Raw genomic sequence first — 15,519 nt, forward strand, 5'->3', positions numbered from 1 at the left:
TTGCGGAGCCCAAGGGTAGTGAGTCCATCACCGCTGGCGCTCCGGCGTTCTTTGAAGCTGAAAAATTAGCCCGGCTGTGACGCCCGATCAGAGGAATCTTCTCTCGGCTCTTGCAACCGATTTCGCCATCTAACGAACTAGCTCGCACGCAAGTACTACTGATCCCAAAACATGTTTGCCTAAGGCACGTGAAGTCATCAAAACGCAAGTGGATGAAATGCTTGCCGAAAATGAGTTCCAGACCTCGATAAGCCTATGGGCGTCTGCAATGGCCTTTGTCGAAATAAAGATTGCGCTTTCTTATTCTCCGTCGATTACCGGAAACTAAATAACGTGACCAAAAAGGACGTGTATCCGCTCCCCAGGATTGATGATGCCTTCGGTGGACTACGCAGCATGAGCTACTTCTCACTAGACCTCAAAAGCTGATACTGGCAGATAGAGGGGGATCAGAGAGACCTAGAAAAGACTGCATTCATGTCGCTCAATTGACTATGGGAGTTTAAGATGCTACAATTTAGTCTTTGCTCTGTGCCGGCCACGTGCTAACCTATGATGGACATTGTTGTTTCAGTTATGGCTTGGTAGTCGTGCTTAGATGATGTCATTTTCTCGCCTATTCTTGGCGCATTGTGCTTCTAGCACTGAAATGCGCAAGACTAACGCTAAAGCCCGAAAACCTTATTTCGTTCTCAAACATTGTCGCTTTCGCGGCCATGTTCTCAGTGCACAAGGCGTTCTTCGTGGTGCCGACAAGACTGCAGCAGTCTCAAGGTTTCAACGCTTCACGGAAAAAAGGTCTTAGCTCCTGCTACTGACGCTTCATCTAGGATTTCTGCAATATAGCTGTCAAGCGCGCCCGTGTATTGCGCTACACTTGAAATAGCTGACTATTTACCCTTTATTGAGGCCCTTACCCAATCTTATATAGCTGACTTTCAACGGAACGACTCCGAGCTAACCGATAATCGGTAATTCATTTGTTACAACTTGGAACCCATTCGAAGCATTCAACATAAAAACATGTTTGCTCCAATTAATGTATTGCCTTTAATTTGATCCAGTGTAGTTGTATGTTTTTGGAACAATTTTATATGCCAAAGACGCGGTATTTGAATTTACGTTTAGAAAGAGTATTTGTGACTTTGTGTCTTATGCCGAGCTGCCTACTTTTTCGGATTCATTGTAACCCTTGTCAAATATATATTTGCCCGTAGATTAAGAGAAATAGCTGCCTGAAGGTTGGAAACAATGCTACAACAAAAAGGTATTTGAAAAGCTTCATGTTCCAAATAAAAGTTACATCTGTATCGGATACATTCGCCCTTAAATGTAGAGAAATAGCTGCCTGCAGGTTCTAAACATTGATACAACAGTCAGGTATTTGAAAAGCTTAATGTTGCAAACAAACGTTATATCTGGATTGGATGTATACCGCCCTCTTTATATGGACCATTATTGAGAATGGTGTTTCCGGAATTTGAAAGTTCCTATATATGCTTGTGAAGCAAGGTGTATTTTATTTTATTTTCCTGTTTTCTTACTGCAGAAAGAGGTGCACTAAAATAGCTTCATTCTTGTGTCAATAGGTCTGTACAGTCTCGGAGTGCTTGCCGTGACGATAGTATATTAGGACAAGGCGACACAGCACACTTTTCTGTTGGGACAGATCCAGCGCTTATTTGTGCTGGTGAAGCACAGCCCTTCGGCTACACATCTTCCTCCATGACGTTTGCAGCCATTGAGTCCCACTGCGTAGAAAAACAGAAAAAAAATTCTTGACTATATGTGTTTGGTTTTGTAGACATTTGGCGTGTTGCAGAAACGTAAAGGATGCGTACCACAATACAAAGTATTTTACAGAATGTTTTCTAGGCAGAAACAATATTAAAAAGGCAGAAACGATGTATTCAGGGGCATAAATGCTGCATTATATGAAATGTTATGAGCATGATGTATAGTAATGGGTCTTGTGGAGTTCTATTTGCTATTGTGTTTAAAAAAATGAAACCTGTAATTTATAGCAGTTAACCGGAAGAAATAATACTGTTTTTAGACTCTAGCGTTTTGTTTGTGTGAGGCCAAGTAAAGGCATGAAGAAGATTGGATATTTAAGGCTATGGTTGGTGTGAGTTGGCATTTAATATAGTGGAATAGAGCTCGGGAAAACGGGACGCACGAACGAAGACACAACAAAAGCCTTCTTTCTCATCATCTCAACTTAAGCATTCCTTCCATCATTGGGTCCATCATCACTATGTGCGTGCGCGCGTGAGCGCATACGTCTGTGTGTGTGCGTGTATGTGTGTGCGTGCGTGCGTGTGTCTGTGTGTGCGTGCGAGGCTTGGATTTTAATTTTACACCCCAGGTACACTATTTGCCCTCCTGACGTGACACAACAGCGCTTGTGTTGCTTTCGTACTCCCCCCCGTGTGTTTCGTCTTGCTGTGGTGTTCTTCACAATGAAGGAGATTGCCGGCGGGAAATGTTTGCTTAGACATATGAAAATGCACTTTAGGAACTGGGTTAAACACTATTGGGCAAATAAGTAGCGATGGGTACCGATGTGCAATGGAGGTGGTGGAGCATTTACTGGAGAAGAAATGTATTTGCTAGTTAGCTGCTTTGCCCGGGAAGAATGAGGTAAAGCGTGGTTTGGTGTTTATGTGTTACAGCAATGAGCGAAACTCCGTGGTGTTATAAGCGTTTATGTTGGAGCAGTGTTTACGTTCAAGTAAGAATTACAGGTCCAAGTTAAACAATGAATGCAGTATTCCACTTTCGTTCTTCAGTTTGGCTCTTTAAGCACCTTAAATAAAAGGCATTTATCTTCATTCGTAGTCAATTTATTCTCTGTATGCTCGTTCACTTGTGTATGCATTCTCACAGTTTCAAGTGAAATTAATCATTCAACTTGAGCCAGCATATACTCATTCATTTGTTCGTTACGATTTGTCAAGAAGTGTTGACTGAAATAAAATCTATGAAAATGAAGAATGCCCAATTCTTGCATAGTAAACGATTTGACAGCTCAGCCGGTAAATTTGATTCTTTACCTACAGTCGCCTTTTAAATGCGATAAATCGCCAATACATTAAGCGGCGTTTTACACTAGCTAACTGCCTATACGCGTGTGTAATCACTATTTACCGCTCGTTTATCTAAATTTTGATTTATGTAGCTTCCTGCAAGCTCGGCTCTGCGAAGTGTTTTCATGTTTAGCGAGGAATTCACTGCACAGTTTAGGTATAAACTTTGATAATATTTTAATAAATATATTTCTTACGATGTAACAACCAAATTACGATTGCAGTGAATCTTTCAGATGAGATCAAGATGGCAATATTAAAGCGGAGCTTTCAAGACTGGCAGCTTCGCCCGGGACTAAACCAGCTACAGAGATGATGCAGGGGTGCCCTGCAGAGGCCTGGGAAGCTTATCTCTTTGTCTCGGTTGGGTTTCATAAATCAATGGCGGCGGGGGCTTTAGCACGAAAGGACGTTTAGAATTGAATGATTGGTATTTCCGACTCCAGACTCCGTCCACATAGCCTAATGTTGCTAGTAGAACAATTTGTAGTGTACCTAATGACCTTCATAGACCAACGACATCTATGCGGCATCATCTCTTCATGAAAGGATCGCAGAGCAATATACCAAGCTGCCCCAAGGCTCAATAATTGCATATGTAGAGGCCAGCATTGACGGATGTGAAACGACCACTGCAATTCATTGTCCTTGTAAGCCGGCGCTAAATAGCTCATCCAGATATCAATTTGCAGAACCTCCTTTTCTTTCTTTGCTGAGCTGGCTGCTGTCCAAGAGGCTCTTCGCTTTCTCTCCGCCACGACCTTACTACCTACAGCCAAAATGTTCATCCGCGCCGACGTCCTACAAGTAATACGTCTGCTCCGACGTGTCAGTTGCTCGCGATCCAGAAATCTGCCAGAATATACATCGTCTGGCGGCTCGCATCTCGCAAACCATTCGAATTGAGTGGGTCCCAAGTGACCTACTCGGTTCGCAAACCTCGGAAGATTCTGTAATCCCCCGGTGATCCTACCTTCATCAATGACACGCTTCCTCACTATGGATGATGCCACTCTGCTTCTCACAAGAAAGGAGCACCTTCGGCGCCGCATACATGCTCTTGTCCCACCGTGTGCGGTAACCCTCCCCAGCGGTCTTACCCGCGCTGAGGAGGTTGCGCTATGGAGGATCTGGGCCTGGGTTGCCCTCACACCAGCTGTGACACGAACATGGCCTCAATATCGATATTTATATCAACGTCCAGGAGGTCCTGTCTGCAAGTCAGAAGATCACGAGGCAGATATTCACCACTTGTGGGTCTACCCGGCACTCAAGCCGACGAGAATTCGGCCCCTGACGGTAATGGGCCCTTCGCCGAACAGCTCATATTCATACATTGCATGGACGCAAGGGCCTTATCATGGCTCTCTCTTGAACTTTATTGCAACAGCCAACCTTTTTTCTTTCATTTAATACCCCCTTTAATTTCTTTACATATTCCATTATGCCGTGAGGCCATAAACAACGTTATTAAAAAGAAGTAAGTATTAAAAAGAATGTAATCAGTGGTCACACGCTGCAACCCGCCGGGGTGGCGCAGTGGTTACGGCGTTCGACTATATACTGTGCCCAAGGATGCGGGATGGAATCCAGGCCTCGGCGGCCGCTTTTCGATGGAGGCGAAAAGCATGGCGCCCGTGTACTGTGCGATGTCAGCGCACGCTAAAGAACCCCAGATGGTCGAAATTTCCGGAGTCCTCCGCTATGGCGTCTCTCATAGCCTAGTCGCTTTGGGACGTTAAACCCCACAAACCAAACCAAACCACACTGAGCGCATTGGAATAAACAATCAATATAGATTCACAGTATCGGCATATTAAAAGTATGTGAAGAATATTTTGGAGCTAATAAGAATGATTCAAACAAATCTCGTCCAGTATTTTCTATATGAATATTTCGTTATGATGCTTTTAGGGAAGAACGGAATTTCGGCTTACGAGCAGATGTATGCGCTTCTATGATTTTAGCACAATTCGCTTCAATAATTTCTGAGAAATTAAAGCACTCTACGTGCAAACATTTTATAGCAAGTTGGCACGTTTCATATTTTATATTTTTTATTTGTTTCTTGCTTTTATTCACCTATATGTGGCATTGAAAGGTACGGTGGACAGTTCACCAGGCAGCTAAACCGCGCAATATCAGCTGCGTTCGTATGCATAAAATCCTTAAAAAACGCAGCATCCTTACTGTATTGATTGCATAATACTGAAACGAAACAGTAAGGCCCAGTAGAGGATGACGAAACGATGTCGATTTCAAGGACATCGTTTTCTGGAATCCCATTTTTAAAACATACGTGCTTATAATGCCACTTATGTAAAGTTCTGAGTTTGCTCAGGAGCCCTCTTCTGGGGGAGGTAGGGTGGACTGTTGTACATGACAGGTGTTCTGAATCTCGGGGAGCTGTGAACATCCACACCCGCCATCAAAAAGAACGGAAAACAACAAAGGCTACACCATCTATTTACCATGACTCAAGAACTTCTACTAATTGCCCGTTACACTTTAGAAAAATGCCCAAATTTATAAGGCTTTTTCTGCAATTGTCTAATATTTTTTTTTTATTGTCACTGCAATCAATCTCCAAAAACATGTGCTTTTCTTGTCTACAGTAAAGAAAGCATTAAAAAGAAATCCATATAAGATATTAGTCAACTTTTAACGATGATTTTAGGAAAATAATACAGGTAAAAAACACTGAAAAATTGTTGTAAAGCTGGAAACCGGAGACGTCAGAATGACCTCAGTTTAAGGGCTCAACTCCGTTTAATGAGGTTAGCGGAAATAGTTATTTTTGAAGTCAATTTCGTTAAGTAAGGTAGACGTATTCAAGCACATTTTATTATAAACGAATATTACATTATTTTAAGACGGTCGTAAGAATTATAACAGGAATTGTCGAAGTTTCCTACGCGCAGCAAACATTTCCTCTGTTAGATATTACGTTCGCACTCCAGTGGAACTGTCAAAGATTATCACGTGTTGCGTTCAGCACAAAAGCTTAAGGCAACTGTATATTATAGGAAAATAGTTTTGTGTATAAATTTCCTCAATTAGTCCTAATTTCAGATGTGTAGCAAATTGTTATTTTGAACCTTATGCTTTCACAATACAAAATGAGGCCTGGCGTCTAAGCACAATTCGTTGCAGTTATGAACAACTCTGAAGCAATGAGTGTTCGAAAATAATTTCTTTATTATACAGTTCCTGTGCCTATTAAGACATTTATTTTTTAAATGCGGGAACTAGAGACGGGGACAGAGTTCCCAAAATTCAAAGGGAGCGTATTTAAAGATAACCAGCAGAAGCTGCAAACTTGGCAAGGGATGATAAAGATTATTACTCTCTAGATACCACTCAAGGCTTGCGAGCACCAATCGCTCCATAACTTTTCCAACACAGCTTGCTAGGGCAACTGGTCGGTATGAGGTAAGTTCGAGAGGAGGCTTTCCAGGCTTCAAAAGAGCAACCAGGCGGCTAATCTTCCAGTGTTCAGGAACAGTGCTAGAAGCCCATATATTAATAAAATAATTAAGTAGTGCAGTTCTACCATCCTTGCCTAGGTTTGATAAGATTGAATAAGTAATCAGGACCAGGTCCGAATATGATCCGAATATGATGACTGGATTTCGCCGCGAACGCTCTTCCATTGACAGCGTCATCGACCTTGTGGGGACAGTAGAACACGAAAAGCGTCACCGTCGACTAGTAGCTGCTGTCTTTTTAATTGTAAAGGGAGCTTACGACAATATCCTCCATGATTCTATTCTTGATACACTTGACGACGTGGGAGTTGGTGGCCGGCTGTACTTGTGGATTGTAAGCTATCTCAGTGGCCGCTCTGTTTACATGACTGCGCTTGAAGGAGATACTACCCGCTTTCAGGTCGGCCATGGAGTTCCACAGGGAGGAGTCCTCATCCCGACTTTATTTAACATTGCGCTAATTGGCCTGGTGAGTGAACTGCCATCTAACATCCACAGGTTTATTCTTAGTGGCAGAAAAGTGTGCAGTGATTGCGTTTACAGGAAAATGTGTGAGCCGCTACCCGATTACTCTACATGGAGTCGTAATACCATACGTCTCCAGGCACAGATTCTTGGGAGTAATTATTGACCACCGACTATCTTGGTCGAAACATATTACCATGGTGAAGAAAAGGCTAATTACTTTTTGCCACGTACTCCATTACATAGCTGGCATCAAATGGGGTCCAACTGAGCCGTCCTTAATACGGCTTTACGAGACTCTGTTTGTTGGCTTCATGTGGTACAGTCTTCCAGTACTCTCTAGTATGAGCATTTCATGCTTGCGGACTTTAGAGAGCGTGCAATCGCAGGCACTGAAAATATGCCTTGGACTGCCTAGATGCACCTCTAACAAAGGCACAATTGAAGAGGCACATGCTCGCCCAATATCCATATACTTGTCACACGAACCACTTCGTGTATATTTACGAGCACTTACAAGAACCAGTTTTCACCCACTCAGCAAGATTCTGGATGATAGGCCGGACTGCAGTTTTACAAGTGCACTCCGCTGCTATCAATCGCAAGTACCGACAGGATATGCCCTCCCATATCGTCCCGCACAACCACCATGGACGATGGATAAACCTTTGGTGCACCTTCGTGTTCCCGGAATACTTAAGAAATCAGTGGTGTCAATTAGTGGACTCAAGCAACTTACTCTGGCGCACATCTGGTCAGAATATCCCAATTATATTCACGTATACACCGATGGATCTGTGTCAGCACAGGCATCCGCTGCAGCTGTGGTCATACCGACTCAGAAAACGATTCTGCATTTCCTTTTCGGACATACCTCTACATCAACCGCTACTGAACTTGTAGCCATTGGGGAATCTATTCGCTACATATGTGGGGAACCACCTCAAAAATGGTGTATATTCACGAACTCAAAGACTCCATTACAAATTTTAGAAAACTTCTTGCGCCACACTGCCTATCAGTCCCTGGCACTAAACATTATGGAGCTCCTCTCATCTGCCCAGCTGCAAGGCCACAGGATATTGTTTCAATGGATCCCTGCTCACTGCGGGCTCCATGAAAATAAACAGGCAGATGCTGAAGCGAAAATCGCACTCATCAATGGCCTCCAAACAGCTGTGCCTTTTTCAAGAGCGGACACGACGTGCCTTCTTACGAGTTGTATGAAGAATGCTACAGCAGCTTACTGGGCCCAGCCAGACGCCCGACACATTCGTATAAAAAGGCTTGATCAAACATTAAAATTTTATGTTCCGCGTGATATTCCGCGTCATCAGGCATGCTTACTACATAGACTTCGTTTAAACATGGCTTTCACGCACAAGTACTTACATTTAAGTGGACATATGGACTCGCCGGAATGTTCAACTTGTGGCATCGCAGAGACTGTGGACCATATATTATTGGCGTGCCCAGCGTATGCGTGCGAAGAAGTGTGCTAGCCGCTTCCTTGAAGCGTTTAGACAAGAGGCCTCTGTCGGAGGAACTGCTGCTGGGTGCTTGGCAGGACAAGGGGAAGGGTGTCCAGGCAGTGGGTGCTCTTTGCCGTTTTTTGCGCGCCAGCGGACTTGATTCGCGCTTGCAAAAACAAGCTACTGTGTCTGTATATGTATTTCATATGCCTTCTTCCACATCGTCACCCATCATGACCTTCTTTCTTCTCTCCTCCCCCTTCCCCAGTGCAGAGTAGCAGGCCAGATTTGAATTATTCCGGCGAACCTCTCTGCCTTTTCCTTTCAATAAATACATCTATCTATATTGACAAGGGAAGATCTACGCAAGCATTGCTTTGTACTACTCAGTAAAATTAATATAATTATATTGTGCTAATAATACTTCTTTCAGTAATCTTCCAGGTCTTAATTCTGTGTCTGGGAAGGATACAATTACAGTTCAAGGCACGCCACGCTTAAAGGGTAGCGGGTACTTACCACTTGCATCGTGTAGCGCTGGAGCTCCTATAGTGTCCGGAAAAGGAAGAAGAACCAATTACTCTCAAGACGCCATATGCTTAATTATACTTCGAATAAAGTACTGAAATACTGTTGGCTAGCGTCCAGGCTTGTGTTGATTGTTGTTTTCTCAATAAGCATATGAATGTTAGTTACCAGGAGTTAGCGGTTAGTGGAAATTGTTTGGAATGCGCAGGCAGAAGTAAAGCATTTTTTTTTATTCTTATCAGCCGCTGTTACTACGAACACTTTCCATGCGGCTTCATAAATCCGCCCACCTAAATGTGATTTTAGCGCTTTTGAGGATTGTGCACTCAGATCTATTCGCACAGCTTGCTTCCGCAGGAGCATATATAACGCGATCACGGATACCGCTTCGATGTAAGCATAAAGTATGTCGCGTCAGGAACTTACAATCATGGGATCCCGTCAATGACCTTGGTACTAAAAAGTATTTTGATGGAGAAATATAAAACTACTGTTTAAATATAGAGCGACTTTACTTCACATGTCTTTATGAAAAAGTCAGCTTGGTGTCTTAGGTCTGATATATAGGAAGTTTAACATGTCTGCTACGTCTTCCACACAGTAAGATCATTAGACACCTCAGAAAATCTTTTTCATTACATATACTGCCGCCAAGAGCTCTCAGCGTAACCTAAAGAATTTTGTTTTGGTTATTGCACTGACTCGGCGTTCAGGACGCATTATAAATAAATAGTGTTGACGCGTTCGAGTTTGCTGGTTTTGTAATGTGCCAGATAAAGCTAAGATAAAGAAATACGCGGTAAGAATGTTCGGCTATTGGTGTGTCGGCTACACAACATAATTTTGAATTAACTTTCGCCTGATCCACTGAAAAGGGTGTTATATTAGCAAACAGAACACCATCCTTCAGCTAGCAAATATACAGGGCGCTTCACCCTAACCTGAACAAAGGATTAAAAGAAGCGGCGAATCAAAGCTTGATCAAATCAGCACATAGTGATTTCCGTCATGTAGCTTTCCTCAAAACATTTTCACGTTCCGGATTATATATTGAATAGGATAAATTTTGCACAATATTTATTATTCACTTTTGGGCCGAATGGGTTCCACCACGCTGGGGGGGGGGGGGGGGGGGGGGGGGGGTATTGGCAATAGTATTGCCAGTTTTTTTACCAACGTACTTAAGACGTGATCGTTTTTTTCGGCATTGGAAGAAAGCCCTAAGAAATGTTTGAAATATGCCACGCACGTGACTGCGCCCGTGCATTACAATATTTGAGCGCTCGCAACTACATTCGAACGAACGAACCCTGCAGAGTTTCCGTGCCCATATGAGCGGCCTCCGCGCATTTTACGCGCTGCACCATGAAACAAAAGAACAAGAAACGTTGAGACAAGGAACGTGTGCGCTTCGTAATTCAAAACGCGTTTGGCAACGCTTCCATGCGTCAAAGCAAGGCTCCAGTCACTTGTTGCTTTTTCGTCTTCCGCGGCCTTTTTTTGTGTGCTGGAAGAAATGGGATCACGTTGGAGGTAAGTAATATAAACAACCTCGATGGCTGTTTCTTAACCCCTCTGCAAGCTATTGAAGTGATAGTGGGTTTAAAGCGAATAATGAAAATTTTCGTACTTTATATATTTATTTAGCTAACTGAGATGAACATAAATTACTCCAAGAAGCACAACACACCGACAAATAATATATTGTTGGTCTTATACATCTACAATTTTGGCTTCTTTAAATCATTCGTTCAAGTTAAGTGAAATACCCTGTATAAGAGTAATATATAAACAACTCAGGTCAAGCAGATTAATTCACCTATAAGGAGGAAGACGAAAATAATGAGGATGATAGCAGTGGATGCCATGATAATGGTATGCACTTCTTAGTGTAGCTCCGTGCGAATTCTCACAATCCAAGCTACTGGCTGGTGCCAAGAAGACGGGAGGTCTATTTATTTGCGAGCTCTGTTCTAGCACAGCGTTATTATGATTAAGTAATAATGATAATGCATTTCTTGATCTTGTGGCACCAAATTGTATAATTTCCGAAAACTTTGACTTCGAACGTTATAAGAACTCAACTTAGGCGCTGTCAAAATGAAGATCAATTACGCGTGCAAGATTTGTGCCCGGCAGCATTATTATTAATAAGGCCCGATATTTTTTCTTATGCCTATTTCCATCGAGGGATGTGCATATTATAGCAGCTCTGTGCAGCGTTTCAAATGAGGTAATAATGACTCATCTGAGATAAGGGTGCTATAAAGATTGCTAGAAAAACTGAGATGACCTTTGGAACCATGAAACAAGGATCCATCAATAATGCACAACTCTTAGTGAGAAGCTATTTCCGTATTTAAGCAGTATAGAGTCTCTTTTTAAACGGTTACTAAGGACATGGCAATGAATTTTTTGTTATATCATGCGTGCTAGGCTTCGGTAGCAGCTTCTGGCAGGAGGAAGAATTATTTATCACATTTAAATCTGAAAGAGCCAGTGAAAAAACTTTCAAAGCATACCCTGGCGTGAAATAATATGGCTTCAGTTCTACTTATTTATTGCTACCGGGAACGCAACATGAAACCACAATTGAACAATGTGTCAAGAAATAGAAACCGGTCACACTTATCAAAGATATAAAAAAAATGTATGCTGGAAGTAAGTGAAGATTGAAGGTCCTCTTAAGCTCTCCGAATTCTTAAGCGCAAAAGTGTCGCTACCTTAAAACGCCACTTTTGTCTTTGATTGACGTTACCACCAAGAATGCCGCTTTATATTTGGCTATTCCTGGACGTCTCAATCCGTGTCGCCAACTGTACAAATCTAAAAGAGCAGCTAAGTAAAACCTAATTAAAATTGATACTTCTAGAAACAACGAGAAATATACAAACCGCATTAAAAACAAATCTGTGATCAGTGAGGCAATTCTTTTTCTATTCACAGAGGCGATGGCGCTATAAGGTGTATTTTTTCTTACAAAACCCGGCTTAAGATTCGGCGCTCCAAGGAGTAAATATATAGTTGGCAAGTATGATTTACAATAATGCACTTGGCGTACGATATTGCGAGCAACGGGTGGAAAAGCTTTCAGGAGAATCCGAAAAGTGCGGAACGTATTAAAGGTTGAACAGGATTGCGCACATACACGTATTGATGATAACCAATTAGTAGATAACTTCTATCAACCCTTAAAATCGGCAATCCCTTCAGAAAAAGAAGAACCTGTAGATTGTGTTGATCGAAGAGTTCAATCACGAGGTAGGCAAGATGCAGGCATTATAGGAAGTAGAGGGTAAATATTGTATAGCAGATGTTCAAGTGAATCCCAGCCGCCATGTTATGGGGCTGGGCACAACTTCAGGACTGCAATCTGAAACACACAAAGTCGATTAGGGAGGAGTGCAGTCTTTTTCCCTGCTTTGTGCACCACTAAAAGCCACCACTGTGACATAGGCGCGTAAACCATTTGTGATTCTTCAAATAACAGGCGACATTTATAAGCAGAGCTCCGGGAAAGAAACAAAATCATGAACGTATCCTTAAAGCAAGCGGAAGAAGAGGAAGTGGGCTTAGAAATGCATGAATTGGGAAATGCGAGGGGCTTCGTTTGGTAGATACAAAGTAATACTGCGCGAATCAAACAGGACAAGTTTACCTTTAGTTTTACCTCCTATCAGTTTTACCTTTTATCTGCAATGAACCAACTAGCCCGCAAAAATGTTCTATTTCATTTTGTACTCAAAGCTTGACACACAAGGGATGTGGAAATTATTGGAAAAGAGAGATGTAGTGACCAGAGTGTGATAAGGTCCCTACATAATATAGAGTGGAAAAGAAAATTATCAAGGATAATAGAAGAAAATGTAGGGAAATTCCGGATCATGCCGAATAACTGATGTTTGGGTTAAACTGAGGACGACAGCCTTAGTGTATGCGAAAAGGACGGCAATTTGAAATGTTTATCAGGGCTGTGTGTGTCTCGTCTTCCCCTTTTTGTCTGTGTGTAGCTTGCACTGTTCCCCCTTGCGATGAACCAACTAGCCCGCAACGTTTTGACCGTGGATCACGATTACCCGGTTAATAGTAAGACAAACTCGATAAAGGGACACAAATTCTGTATAAGAAATTCCGAAGCAAGGAACCTTCAAAAATAACACAAAGGATAAAAAGGAAAGAGCGATAAAAGCTAAATAATGAGTTCATATTGCCTGATTTAAAGAAAGAATTGTCACATGGTAGTGACACGGCCGTAGGGTCCAATCGAACAGACTTGTATTTCTCAGAAATAAATTTCATTCATTCGGTGCCCCCAAAAGGTATTGTTACTTGGCGATATTGGCTGGTCGTGCTGAGGATAAAGAAGTTTGACAGACTCCCAGAAGAAGACGACGCAGACGAGTGCTGAGATCTGTGTTAATCTGATATATCTGGACCCCAATTTCTGGCCAATCCCCCTGTGTATGTGCCATCAAATTAGAGAACAACAACAAAAATCATCGACAGTGGGGCGGACAGCTGCCAGACTGCGAATCTTCACCGTAACATCTCTTTGTGGAGGTGAATCCTTCGATCCCTGTGACAATCTGGATCTACGTAGCGGCCGCCACATCGGTACCACCACAGTGACTACAGGCGCCGTTATATCTGCGGCCGCCGCACCAGCTGTCATCATGGCCCACCGCCGGGATCAAGGAACCTTCTCTGAGACCGACGACGTAGATGTGGCTGGCCCTTACGAATGCGTCAGCAAGCACAACAGGTGAGATCCCACATTTATGCTCGCGAATATCGTCATTTACTTGACTGGGACCGCGCGGGTGTAGTTTTAAACTAATGAACATGACCACACATCTTGGGATATCTTTAAGCAGAATCTCCACGACCTGTTCTGACTGCCTATTGGCAGCCACCTTGCTGTCAAAAAAGTGCTAGCCTCTCACGCCCAAACGTCTACAGAGTCTTATATACAGAACGTCCTATCCCTGTGCCGCAACATGGACCACGTCATGCCTGAGGAGGATTAAGTCGGCCACATAGTTAAAGGCATTGCCGACGATGCCTTTAAGAGGGCTCACCAGCTGCGAGGCAACTCAGATTTGAACTTTTTTTTGTCCATAGATGGCAGCACTTAAGCACCACAAAAGGGAGGAAAGTTCTATTCCCCGTCCAGGTGTGTAAATTACACCTTGACACGAAAGTGTTACTTCTTCCGCGTACAAAAAAGTAGAGCCGAGAACTTTCAGTTGATATGCTGCCAAACCTTGGGGACCGGAGTGGGGGCCAGAGAATGGTCCTTTTCTCCAGTAGCGCACCATTGTAGCGTTTTCCAGTTTGGGTCGCCTATGCCCCCTCCCATCTTTTGTGCGAAGGAAGAGAAGGAAGATGAGGAGGAAGGCAGGGAGGTTAACTCGTAAAAGAAACCGGTTTACTACTCTTTACAGTGGTAGGGTGAGGATTCTTGGCAGGCAGTGCTAAGCAGGGCTGGTTTCGACTAGGGAGAGAGAAAGGTGTGAATCATCTTTTGACAGAGTTGAAAACGCGTGAAGGGAACCTTCCCCCATATTAGCCTTTGGTTACTGGAAAACAATCCATTTCAGCCAGATAAAAGAAAAGAAAGGAACTCCTAGTGCACAAAATCTTGTCTGCTTCCCTTTCCAGCATTGCCTCGGTTACATAGCCACAGAGAGGTGTCCGCGAGTGTATGACCGTTTACTTTGCCTAGTTGCCTGCCAGCGTTCACGTCGCCGAACACATATATCTTCCGCTCCTTCGTACCAACAAGACATGTGTGTTTCGTTCAATTCTTGATCATAATCTTATGACAGTTTTTCGCGCAACGCTGCGCCCGACTTGTGATTTCAGTCTAGTGAACAATGAATTAGTATCAAGTGACTTGAATACCAGAAGGCAACGAGGCAGCAGAAAATGCCAGCAAAGAATTTCAGGTACGGGAAGCGTAAGCGGGCTGGCGCACTGATTGCGAACACCAGAAAGAGGCAAGCTCTGGATAATGACCCACCTAGGAGCGAAACGCACTATTCTCGCTGTGGCAGCTACCTTTCCCACCCTGCTGAAGAGCCTTCGTCACCAGAAGCCATCAAGCACAGCCCCAGGCCGGCAGACGTTGAAGCTTTCATCAAAGATGTAGAGGTGTCAGGAAATACCCGGTCATCTTCAGTATTGAGCGCAAGAGGGTAGTCCGACGAAGATGTTGCTAATGGAGGTTCCGCACCCACTGCAGAAGAGGACGTCAGTGCGAATGCTGGTATACAAGGGCGACGCATTGTTAACCTTCAGCACCTGTTGACCAGCTTGCAAAAGACCGCCGTCCATGTTCCCTTCAACTGCACTTTGGCGGATATGGACTGTGTGTCTGAAAGAAAGCAAGGTCTTCGAAGTAAGCTGATTCTTGTATGCAGGATGTGCCGAAGAAAGGATGTCATCCACACCGACTCGGCACCTGACGCGCAAGCT

General features: G+C 43.4%; 1 long non-coding RNA gene across 2 annotated transcripts in view; it reads right to left on the reverse strand.

Moving 5' to 3' along the window:
- Nucleotides 1-1,431: 1,431 nt before the first annotated feature.
- Nucleotides 1,432-15,519, reverse strand: part of LOC146193304 (uncharacterized) — a 35,342-nt gene continuing 21,254 nt past the window's right edge. The window contains exons 1-3 of one of the 2 annotated variants that reach the window (XR_014706434.1): nt 10,862-10,960; nt 9,034-9,060; nt 1,432-1,751 (exon numbers count right to left, since the gene is read on the reverse strand). This is a non-coding gene — a long non-coding RNA (uncharacterized LOC146193304). Of the gene's footprint in view, nt 1,752-9,033; nt 9,061-10,861; nt 10,961-15,519 lie in introns of those variants that run through there. The other variant, XR_014706435.1, reaches the window with a different exon arrangement.

This window comes from Amblyomma maculatum, chromosome 4 (genome assembly GCF_055883805.1).
Source record: "Amblyomma maculatum isolate TAMU_Amacu chromosome 4, ASM5588380v1, whole genome shotgun sequence".
Classification (NCBI taxonomy): Eukaryota; Metazoa; Arthropoda; class Arachnida; order Ixodida; family Ixodidae; genus Amblyomma; species Amblyomma maculatum.